This window comes from Mastigoproctus giganteus, chromosome 8 (assembly GCF_048544385.1).
Source record: "Mastigoproctus giganteus isolate SK-2022 chromosome 8, ASM4854438v1, whole genome shotgun sequence".
Taxonomy (NCBI): Eukaryota; Metazoa; Arthropoda; class Arachnida; order Uropygi; family Thelyphonidae; genus Mastigoproctus; species Mastigoproctus giganteus.
In genome coordinates, this window is record NC_143582.1 from 125,988,156 (window position 1) to 125,999,646 (window position 11,491).

Here is an 11,491-nt window from a genome sequence, read left to right on the forward strand (position 1 = left end):
ATGGAATCACATAACTTCCTTATCCAAAAGGTAAGCGAAAATTTTAAAATGTTCCTCACTTTCTCTACCGTAGTGATGAAGACGTGCTCATGGTGGACGCAGGAGTTATCGCAGTTAAGAAGGGAAGTTCATCGAGCCCGTAGGTACTACCAAAGGCATAGAGACTGGCCCCAAGCCGACGTTAATCGTTTTTACCAGCAGTATTCTTCTTTGAGGAAAAGCTACGTGAAGGCCATTGCCTCTCGAAAGCGTGAAACGTGGATGAATTTCGTTCACACCTCTGGAAATGCTAACCCTTGGGGTCTTCTATACAAGATTGTAAGAGGAAAAACCTCTAGTTCTAACATATTTGGCTCAATTGTGGCAGACTCCGTGGAAACACTGAACTGGTATGATTCTACAAATGCAATCTTAGATGCTCTTTTTCCGTTGGATGATCCTACCTCAGACTTACCTATTCACTCTAAAATCCGATCAGACAATGAATTTTATGTGTCCTCAACAACCACCGAACCTTTTACGTTGGATGAACTGCAGGCTGTCTCCCATAAAGTTAATGTTCAGAAGTGCCCAGGACTAGATCTTATAGAAAACATTTTTATCATCAGAGTCTTGAAATTAAAACCTTACGTTCTTCTAAACTTATTCAACAGATGCCTTCAGGAAGAAACTTTTCCGGAAATTTGGAAGGTCGCTCTAGTTAAGTTGATCAGAAAGCCGGATAAGCCTCCTGGAGCGGCTAGATCGTACAGGCCGATCGCTCTGCTGGCTAACTTGGGTAAATTGCTAGAGCGACTAATGGCAATTAGATTGAATACCCTACTGGTAGAACAGGATCTGCTTTCAAGAAGTCAATATGGGTTCTGTCCCGGACGTTCCTGCGAGGATGCTCTTGTGGACTTTGTCTCTTCAGTTCAAAACTCGGTACATAAATATACCCTGGCCGTTTTCATCGACTTCGAGGGTGCCTTCGACTCCCTTTGGTGGGAGAGCGTCCTGGAGCGTCTGCGATCGGCTAGGTGCTCCAACCACCTTTACCTTTTAATCCGCAATTATTTTGCCAATAGAACCATAATAGTCAAGGCTAAACATAGCCAAGTATCAAGATCAGTATCTAGAGGGTGCCCACAAGGCTCTATATTGGGTCCTTTTACATGGAACATGGTGCTGCAGCAGTGGCTCTCCCGATCTTTCGGTAACGTCAAAATAATAGCGTATGCAGACGATCTCACCATCTTGGTAAATGGTAACTCTAGGGCCGATCTGGAAAATACCGCAAATTTTGTTCTCCGGGATCTCTACGATTGGACTATGGCCAATAAGCTTAAAATCAGCTTGTCAAAAACAAAGATGATGATTCTTGGATCAAAGTTGGATATCACTCGTCCTCCGTTGGTCAAGATCAACAACATTCGTCTCCCCATAGTTAAAGAGTACAAGGTTCTAGGAGTGGTAATTGATTCCAGTCTCAATTTTATTCCTCATTTGACAAACTTATCATCTAAAATACGTAGATTTACTGGTGCAGTGTTAGGGTGTCCCGTGTTGAATGGGGGCTCTCCAGAAAAACTTTAAGGATTTATTACAATGCAGTTTTCCTCCCTCTAATCACGTATGCTGCCGGTGCATGATTTCACAGGGCACGGCTCAAACACTTCATTACAAAACTCGCCTCATTGCAGAGAACCATTTTGCGGTGTTTAGTTAAGGCATGCAGGACAGTCTCGACGCAAGCTCTGCAAGTACTAGCCGGAACATTACCTTTAGACTTGCAAGTTACTTATAGAGGCTTTTTATACAGACTGAAAAAGCAGATTGAGACCGAATTTCTTGGAATAACCATCAACCTTCAAGAAGATGCTAAAAGAGAAAGAAAGATTGTGGAACGAGTTAGTAAACATTTGGCAGTCTCGGTGGGATACAGCTCCCGTTGGTGCAACAACGAGAAAATTTATACCACAAGTTTCATTTCTCCTTGATAAACGTGTTCGATTGTGGTTCTGTATGAACATATTCACGTCGTACCTGTTGACAGGACATGGATCGATGAACCAGAGTCTTCTTAGGTTCAATTTATCACAAACAGACCTCTGTTCGTGTGGATCACCAGAGAGTTGGGATCACATCTTGTTTCATTGCTCCCTGTATGACGATCTCAGACTTCCTCTTCAAGCACTTACTAATTTTCAATCAGGACAGGAGTCGTCTCTGCTTCAAAGCTCGGAGTCGTTTCAGATTCTTCAGGCTTTCGCTCAAGGCGTATTTCTTCGAAGGCGTTCAGTGTCGACAGATCTCAACAGGATGCAGCACAACGGTCCTGCTGATACATAGCTGGTTAGATCTCCTTTAATAATACATAAACTCAAATCCTCAAGAAATGAAAATTTCCTCGGCCTGCAGACAAAATTAAGTGCTTTCTTCCTTTTCTTTCTTTTTTTTTTTTTTTTTTTAAATTTTATTTATTTATTTATTTATTTTATTATTTAGTTACATAAATGTTTTATTTTAATAATTTTGGTTCCAAATCCAGCACCACGGGTGATCCTTTTTTTTTTTTCCCCTCTGGAATGGGCCCCCAGAGGATCCTGCCCTACCTTCTGACAACATTAGGTGGGTCAGAGTCTCTCTTGAGACAGTACGTGCTTTACATGGACTGGCCCACCTTCCCGTGGTGTGGACGAGTACCCAGAATCATCTGTCCAGGTGACTGATGCTTCTGGGTAGCCAAGCGGCCAGAACAGAACAACAAAACACACACATAATACACACAAACCGACGTCACACACATATCTGGCCCATTTGTAGTGCTACTGTTCTTCACAGAGATACGAGGCGGAGTTGAACAAACGTTCTAGGAGCCGCCCTTTACATATACACATGTCCACATACCGTAGTGATGACGCAGTTCTCAGATAGACACTTGTCTATCTGAGAACTGCGAGGAAAAAAAAAAAAAAAAAACCTTCAAGTTCTTGGGAGAAAATACTATGCAACCTCAAACAGAGACTAACTCAACCAAGTTCCACTCATCTAGACGAGACTAACCGAAGTATTTTCCACACTGTGCCGAAGGCAGAAATTGTCCACTCGGTTAACCGCGAGAGCTGTACATTCCTTATTCAACAGAGTATTTTAAATTTGGTTCTGAAACGCAAACAAATTCAGCGTACCTTCATGACTGGACATTTCTCTCCCCTCCCCCCTTGCAGGGATAATTCAGCAGAAGATTAGATCGTTAGCTTGGCAGCTCCAGCTTCCACCCATTATGCAAACGAAATGTCAACTGTCACTGAACATCGTATGATCCAAAATAAACAGTACCAAAATTATCCCATCTATACTGCAAGTGTCGTGCTCTTCTTGCAACTGAACGTTCATTAGTAATGTGTAAATGAAAATGAATAAAAGGTGACGTTATGCAATAGTAAATATGGTGTTAATAACGGAGGAAAAGATATTCTTACGAGGGTATTATTTTATGCCATAATGTCTGGTGGCTCAAATTTGATGTTTGTTTGAAGGAAATTTTAAAAGCTGTGTCCATAAAAAGACTACCATCTTAATTTGTGACAATAGAATGTACCATCTAACCTACCTCAGAAGGCCCTTTCAACAGTAACACAATATCAATGCGACTTTGAAAAAGAATTCGTTTTCCTAACGTTTTGATGTCCCTAATATTGAATAAGCACACAGGTCTTTGGAAAGAAGTATTTTCATTCGCAGAAACCGTATGCTTATTTATCTCTGGAACAAATTTATTTCTCAATGAAGACAGTTTTCAATATTTCTGATTCTGATGAGCTCGAATACAAAGAAAAAAATAAACTGGGACAAGCATAGTACGTGCAATTAACGCTGTGACACAGGATATTTAAAAGCCTCCTTACAATTGAATTGGCATCTTCAAAAGGCATGTGAAAGACTGCAGAGTGTATAAATATCAATCTCGGACAATGATTTGTTTTCACTCTCAAAAGTGAGATCGAATTCGTAAATTACTGCATCCAAATGGACGAGAAATTTCATGATTTTCACTTCGGTATTCAAATATAGCTGCATAATCCACATTACATTGTGGTTAAGACTATTTCTATATCATACTCTTGTGTTTATACTTTTTACAACTGTGTTCCTATTTTAAGGAGATCTGCAACTGGAACCTGCTACGCAATTTTCAATGAATTCATTCCAAGTAAACTGTTTCCTTGTAGCAAAAATAAAGAAAACCACTTTCAGATGGTCTTGCCACAGCTGCTGATCTCGGGTCCAATTTTGTTTATACTCCACCACAACCACTAGGGCACAGGAGTTTAAAATTAACCATTTCCATAATGAATACAAATGGTAACCTTTGTGAGAGGGTTGTATTTCCCCCTGTACCTTAGTATTGATGTCAGTGGCAATTGTCATTATTTAATTTAATAAATATTGTAAAACAAAGTCCTTTTATTATACAAAAATACAAGTATATACATAAATGGTATTCATTTGCATTTAATCTATTCATTTTTCTCATTTAATCTGTTAACACATGCTATCATTTCCATAAAATTTCTCTCAACCAGCAATATCAATTCTCTTCACAACAACAATCCATAAGTTAACTTAATACTAACGATTCCATAATCCCCCTTAATTTAGCAATATCAATTTGCTTTACAACTTCAACTAATAAACCAACTCGATACTAACCATTTTCTTATATTTCTTCTTCAACCTTGCTCTAAAATAATCCACAACTTTATCTAAGCACTCTTTCCAGTACAATACAGTTCAGAAGACTTACGTTCCTTCACTTTCACGGTGAGGTTTCTTTGTGTGGATTCCTTCCACGGAGTGCGGTGAAGTCTCTCTTAGTTGAAATCTGCCATATAGCTCTTCCAGTACTGTCTTATTTCGGGAACAGTTTTCTGTTAATACCGAAAGAAATTACCACAGAAGTAATAGAAGCCAGGGGCACTATCTGACTGGCCGGTTACTCAACTCCTGGATCAACTTCTAGCACAGGATCATACTGGACGACAGATCAGCTAAACTTCCCCCAATAATGTTACTGCTTAAGGAGTAACTGGACAAGACAGGTACAATTTTACTTTACTCTTTTCAATACTTTCTATCCTATAACGCTGAGACTTGTCCCCTTCCCCCAAAAACACACACGCGCTACTAAAACAGCCTCTGTAGTGCACGGCGGAACTCTTCACTACATAGCGGGACTTTTCCAGGACTGGACCCAGAATTGAACTCAAAACTACAACAGCAGCAACAACAACCACCCGTTTTTTTTGGCGTGAAAACTTTATTTTCTTCTCATTTACTTATCTCCTCCTATCCAATTTAAACCTGACTCAATCATGGTGTCATTCTATAAACTCACTCATCTCACCCGTCAGTAACTCAAATTCTGTTTTTCCCACACAAAGTCCGTCCCCAAGTAGTGGTGTAATAGAGGGTTAAACTATTGTCCGAAGTCTTTAATTTTAACCTACTTCCGCACCTAATTATACTGTTGTTTACCATATTGCTTAAGTGCCCTACCGCTAGGCCTACTTCAACTAATGGAAATATTTCCGCAGTGACGTTTTCTTTATTCCCCAAGTGCTTTACTTCCATATTTCTCGTAGTATATTTACTACGAGAAATATATTTGTCTTACCCCTTATTTAGCAGCATTGCAAGCTTGAACCGCAGTCCACTGAAACGCACGCGCTATTCAACTCTCGCTCTCATCGGTTACGTGGAGTCCAGCAGTCGTTCATAGACCCCCAAAGGTTATAGGCATTTCATCTTCGCAAATCAATGCGTCAGGAATGCCAACCGCAGCGGTAAGTGCCAACCACTTCTTCGCCACATAAAAATCAACTTTTGAGAGCCTGAGAAGAAATCAAAATGACAAAAGGCGCAGAGAGAGAGAGAGAGAGAGAGAGAGAGAGAGAGAGCTTGCAGTGATTTACCGGAGGTGCAGTCCATGTAAAGCACAGATAAAACCTCCGAAAAATCAAAAGCTTCGAGAAGTAAAAACACCTGTTGAAGATTCAATATCTGAAGAAGTCAGAAAGAAGAAACCATTTAACTGAATTCAGAAAGCAATTACGGAAACGATAATTTGGATGGAGAATAATTGTTTTGAACAAACTTATTTGAAGGATAGTGAAACGGGAATTCAGAGTGCAAAATGCTCTCGTTGGGTACCCGAAGACTGCTGAGCCGAATAAGTAAATTTCACTCGTCTCCCTAAAAAGAAAACAGTACAACTAGCCGTTTGAGATCGGTTCCTCACCAACTTCTAATTCTCTCTCTCTCATAATAAATGCTTTGCTAATATTTTAAACCTATTCTTGCATTCACATTCTTTGTTTTAAATAAAGATTAAAGTAATTTATGGTAAAAAAGTTTCCACAAATGCATTTTGGAATGCAAGAATTGCACGATTCTTAGATTTCCAAAGTTCCTTTCAAATTAAGGACAATTTTTTTCCACCGTCGATTCGATTTTCATTCAAACATTACTGCCCTCTGCAAAATATGTTCTTATATTAGGCTCTTTACATTATACAGTTTTGATTAAAATTCGCTCGTGAAATGAATGCCCTAATCATTAAACGATTTTTTTTTTAATCAGTGGTTTACCACAAGTCGATTTAAAATTCGTGGAATCGAGACAGCACAGCTGAATCCAATGTACCGAGTTCTAACTGCATTCTCAACGTAATTTCTTGATAACGATCATAAAGGGATAAATTAGAGGATAATCCTGTGAAATTTCGATTGTATTTTCCGTCTGTGGATGCGTATGGGCTAGAGAAGATTAAGATATCTACAGAATAAGTCTTCCTTCGTAAGAAAGAATTATTTACTTTTTAGCTGAGGATGAAAATGAATAAAGTGACTTACTTGAGAAAACAAATTAAGCTCTCTTTCTTTGCCTTGGGTTACTGATCCACTAGACAGGGTAAACTGCAAACAGGTTCTGAGAGGCGACTGCGTTTAGAGACATTGAAACGATACCTTGCTGCACTGCTTTGCTAAAAAATAAAAGCTGGAACGAAGCAAAAAGGGGGAGAAGGTAGCCTTGAAAATTCTAAATTTAGATACTGGTTATTACGCAAATCCGTATAATGTAATGCAGATTCTTTGTCTGTGCGTGTGTTGTTTTTCAATTAATAATACTGATTTTGCGCTTAAGGAGTGCAAAATCAGCATAATTTTGTAGTATGGAAATTAACCCTACCAAGCGTACAAATCGTTTTCGTAGTAAAAAAATAATAATAATAATAATAATAATAATAAATATTCGTAAATAAAATAAAAACGATTGCCATAATTTAAAACTGATTTCATCATACATGCGCTGAGCGCTGTATGAGACCGGATAATTCGCTTTTTTTCCCTCCTTCATTCAGGCAATATCACAGCTCATCTTTAGTAATTACATTGATCAAAACATTTAGCCGATCATCACAGTACGTTACCTCATGATGCAATTGAAGGTATGTTCCGAAGAGTATATGACGAAGGCCAAGTACTAAAAGCTCATAGGAATAGTGTTTTTCACCGTTCAAAGACCAGTACAAGGGCATAATCAGATGGTATATGGATCCCAACAACGCCAGACATGTTTCCCACCTGCGATGCATCGATAAACTAAGGGTATCGATGAGTTATATATTATCCCATCGATACCTTGTTTTCTGTTTTCGAGTTTTCTGTTGCACCTCTTGTGTAAGAGCCGTTTTCAGCTGATTAAATGTCACTGGGCATTCCGGATGAGCTGCAATACTATCTCCTAGGACATCTCATGTTCGATTGGATTCCGGCAGGCGAAGCAAGCAGGCCAAATTATGCGGACGATTCCATCTTCCAACATATGGTTAACTAGCTATGCCTTATGTGGTTGAATGTTATCCAGAGCTCCGATCGAGGACCGCTGTGCTGGAGAGGGTGGTAGACACGTTTTCCAAGCTTCCTATCGCTGTTGGTTCTGAAACCAGTTCCTCTGACAACCACAGATTCTTCGGCCCCTCGACCGAGGCCACCTCCTACGCAAGCGTCGTTCGCACCCTGCAGCAAGCTGTCCTGAAGGCTTCTTATAAATCCGCCAAGAAGAAAATCTTCCATCCCACTGTATGCCCTTGGTGGACTGGGGAACTCATTTTGCTTAGACGGTCAGTCCACCGAGCTCGCCGATTTTACCAGCGACACCGTGACTGGCCAGCGCCAGAAGTAGCACGACTAAACAGCGACTACATCGCTAAGAAAAATGAATACACAAAGGCTATTGCAGCTAGGAAGAAGGCAACATGGTCTAAGTTTGTCAGAGAATCTGGTACGACGAATCCGTGGGGCCTAGCCTACAAGATCATGCGGTACAAAACCTACACTCCCGGACATCTTCAGCACAGTGATTGCAGACTTTCGGGAGACTTCCACCTGACAGGACTCAGCCATCTTTGATAAGCTATTTCCACCAGACGACACTGCTCAGGACTTGTCTAAACATACTGCCATTCGTACCGCAAACAACAGTTATGAATCAGATGAAACCACAGAACCTTTCACCTTGGAAGAATTATCAGCAATTCTCCAAAATATTAACAGCCAAAAATGTTCAGGATTATATCTCGTCGAATACAGTTTCATCCTCCATCTCCACAAGCTTCGGCTGGAGTATATACTCTTACATACAACAAATGTCTTCAGGAGGGATGTTTTCCTGTGGATGGAAGATCTCGCTACTGAGACTAATTAAGAAGCAGCACAAAAACGCTACTGACCCGCGCTCTCACTGTCCAATTGCGCTACTTGCAAACTTTGTCAAAATACTGGAGCGGCTAATGGGGCTCAGGACCACAGCTCTCTTTCAAGCACAGAATCTGCTCTCCCCCTGCCAGAATGAATTCTCTCCAGGACGATCCTGTGAGGAGGCTCTCTTCGATCTAGTTCTGCACATAGAAAACTCCGAAGCAAAATTTGAACTTGCCATATTCATTGACTTCGAGGATGCGTTTGACACTGTCTGGTGGGACAGTGTTCTGGCACGCCTCCGGACAGCTTCCTGTTCCAGCCATCTCTATAAACTTTTCCAAAGCTTCTTTTCATATAGAACAATAATTCTAAAGTAAAAATACCATCATGTCTCCAGACCAATCACCAGGGATGCCCTCGGGGCTCAGTCCTGGGACCTCTCGTGTGGAACATGATCCTACAAGACTTGCTTTCCTGCTCCTTTGCCAATACCAAGATTGTTGCTTTTGCGGATGATCTCACGATAGTGGTGTCCGGCCACTCTCGCAAAGCCATAGAAGACTATGCTAATTGGATCCTTGACGACCTCTCTTCCTGGGCTGCAATAAATAAACTACGGATAAATCCAAGCAAGACTAAAATGATGCTGTTTAAAAATAAGCTGGACCTCAGGCGGCCTCCGCAAGTTAAATTCTCTGGGGTACGACTTCCCACTGTCACACAGACCACTGTGCTAGGGGTGGTTCTGGATCAGAAATTAAGCTTTCAACCCCCACTTCATCCATCTCAGCTCCAAGGTGAAAAAATTTTCAGGCTCAATCATCAGGACCACCAGGAACGAATGGGGCCGGTCCAAGCGGTTCGTTCAGCTGTACTATAAAGCCGTCTTCCTTCTGATCGTGTCGAATTCTGCAGGTGTTTGGCTCCACCGAGTTAGATTGGTAAAAATGATAGGCAAATTAGGCTCTATACAGCGGAAAATGCTTCTGGTTACCCATAGGGTATGCAGGACAGTATCCACTGCTGCTATACAGATCTTAGCTGAGACCCTTCCACTGGACCTGTATGTAACCTTCCGTGGCCTGACCTTTAGAATAAACAAGAAAATTCTGACCAAGGACTTGGAGATTTAGCGAAACCTGGACAGTGACCCTAAGGCAGAGAAAACACGCTGTTATGAGATGATAAACATCTGGCAGACAAGATGGAACACTTCCACCAAGGGAGCAGTTACAAGGAGGTTCCTGCCGGATGTGACTTTCCCCTCCTCTACGTCAGCGCAGAAGTGGCTCTCTCTAACTCTTGAAACATCATTCCTAGTCACTGGGCATGGCTCATTGAACGAGAAGCTCTTCCAACTAGGCCTAATACCCATAGACGTTGCTACTGCGGGGCCAAGGAGAATTGGTTCCACCTTCTCTACGAGGACCTAAGGCAAGATCTAGCAAATACCATCCCTCTCACTGAAAATCAACTGGACATTCTGTTTTCTTGTTGCCTCCCCCTGCCATCCCACATCTTTCTCTCTGGTGGGGCATGGGCATGCCCCACTGGCACATTCTGGGGTCGTCTACTCTATTGACCCCAGTCTTTCCTAGCTATTCCCCCCTAGCCTTCAGTCTCCTCTCCTCTCTATCTCTATGCCAGCACAAGACCCACACCAAAATTCTAGCTTCTCTAAATTATTTCGCCCTCTCCTCGGCCATTAAATTTTCAAATGCAACCCCTTCCCGGTTTGCAACATGCAACATGTTTCCCGGTTTGAAGAAACCGGGAAACATGTATGATCAACATACAACGTGCGAAATTTTTTTTTTTTTTTTTAAGGTCCTAGCCACTGAAATCTCAGGAAATTAGGTGGCAGGACCTGCCAGAGTAAATTAATTATAATACTGGTGTACCTGGTCTGCCTCCACGGGGCGAAAGTGGGGCAACGTTGGGCCTCAGTAGGGGTCCAGCGGCTAAATGACCAGATGAACAACGGTACACGACACTACATATGAACAATATCCATACACTTTTAAATCTCTGGCATTTCCAGCAAACTGGCACACCCATCACAATGTAAACAACGCAGAGATGGGGGAAACCCCTGGTGCCGTATGACCCTAAATACACTTTACGCACGACATTCTGTTATTCAGGCTCAATCATCAGAATCACCAGGAATGAATGGGGCTTGTCCAAGTGGTCACTTCAGCTGTACTATAAAGCCGTCTTCCTTCCGATCGTGACGTATGCTGCAGGTGCTTGGTTCCACAGAGAGATTGGTTAATATGATATGCAAATTAGGCTCTATACAACGGACAATGCTTCTGGCTACCCATAGGGTATGCAGGATAGTATCCACTGCTGCTATACAGGTCTTAGCTGGGACCCTTCCACTGGACTTGTATGTAACCTTCCATGGCCTGACCTTTAGAATCAACAAGAAAATTCCAACCAAGGTCTTAGACATTGAGCTAAACCTGAACACTGACCCTAAGGCAGAGAAAAGACGCTGTTATAATGAGATGATAAATATCTGGCAGACAAGATGGGACACTTCCACCAAGGGAGCAGCTACAAGGAGGTTCCTGCCGGATGTGACTTTCCCCTCCTCTACGTCAGCGCAGAAGTGGCTCTCTCTAACTCTTGAAACATCATTCCTAGTCACTGGGCATGGCTCATTGAACGAGAAGCTCTTCCAACTAGGCCTAATACCCATAGACGTTTGCTACTGCGGGGCCAAGGAGAATTGGTTC

At 41.8% G+C, this 11,491-nt stretch overlaps 1 protein-coding gene across 1 annotated transcript in view; it reads right to left on the reverse strand.

The window, feature by feature from the left end:
- Window positions 1-7,037, reverse strand: part of LOC150081807 (SEC14-like protein 2) — an 89,216-nt gene extending 82,179 nt beyond the window's left edge. The window contains exon 1 of the mRNA XM_090379695.1: window positions 6,897-7,037. The gene's annotated coding sequence lies outside the window, so the exon portion shown is untranslated. The remainder of the gene's footprint in view (window positions 1-6,896) is intronic.
- Window positions 7,038-11,491: the final 4,454 nt, after the last annotated feature.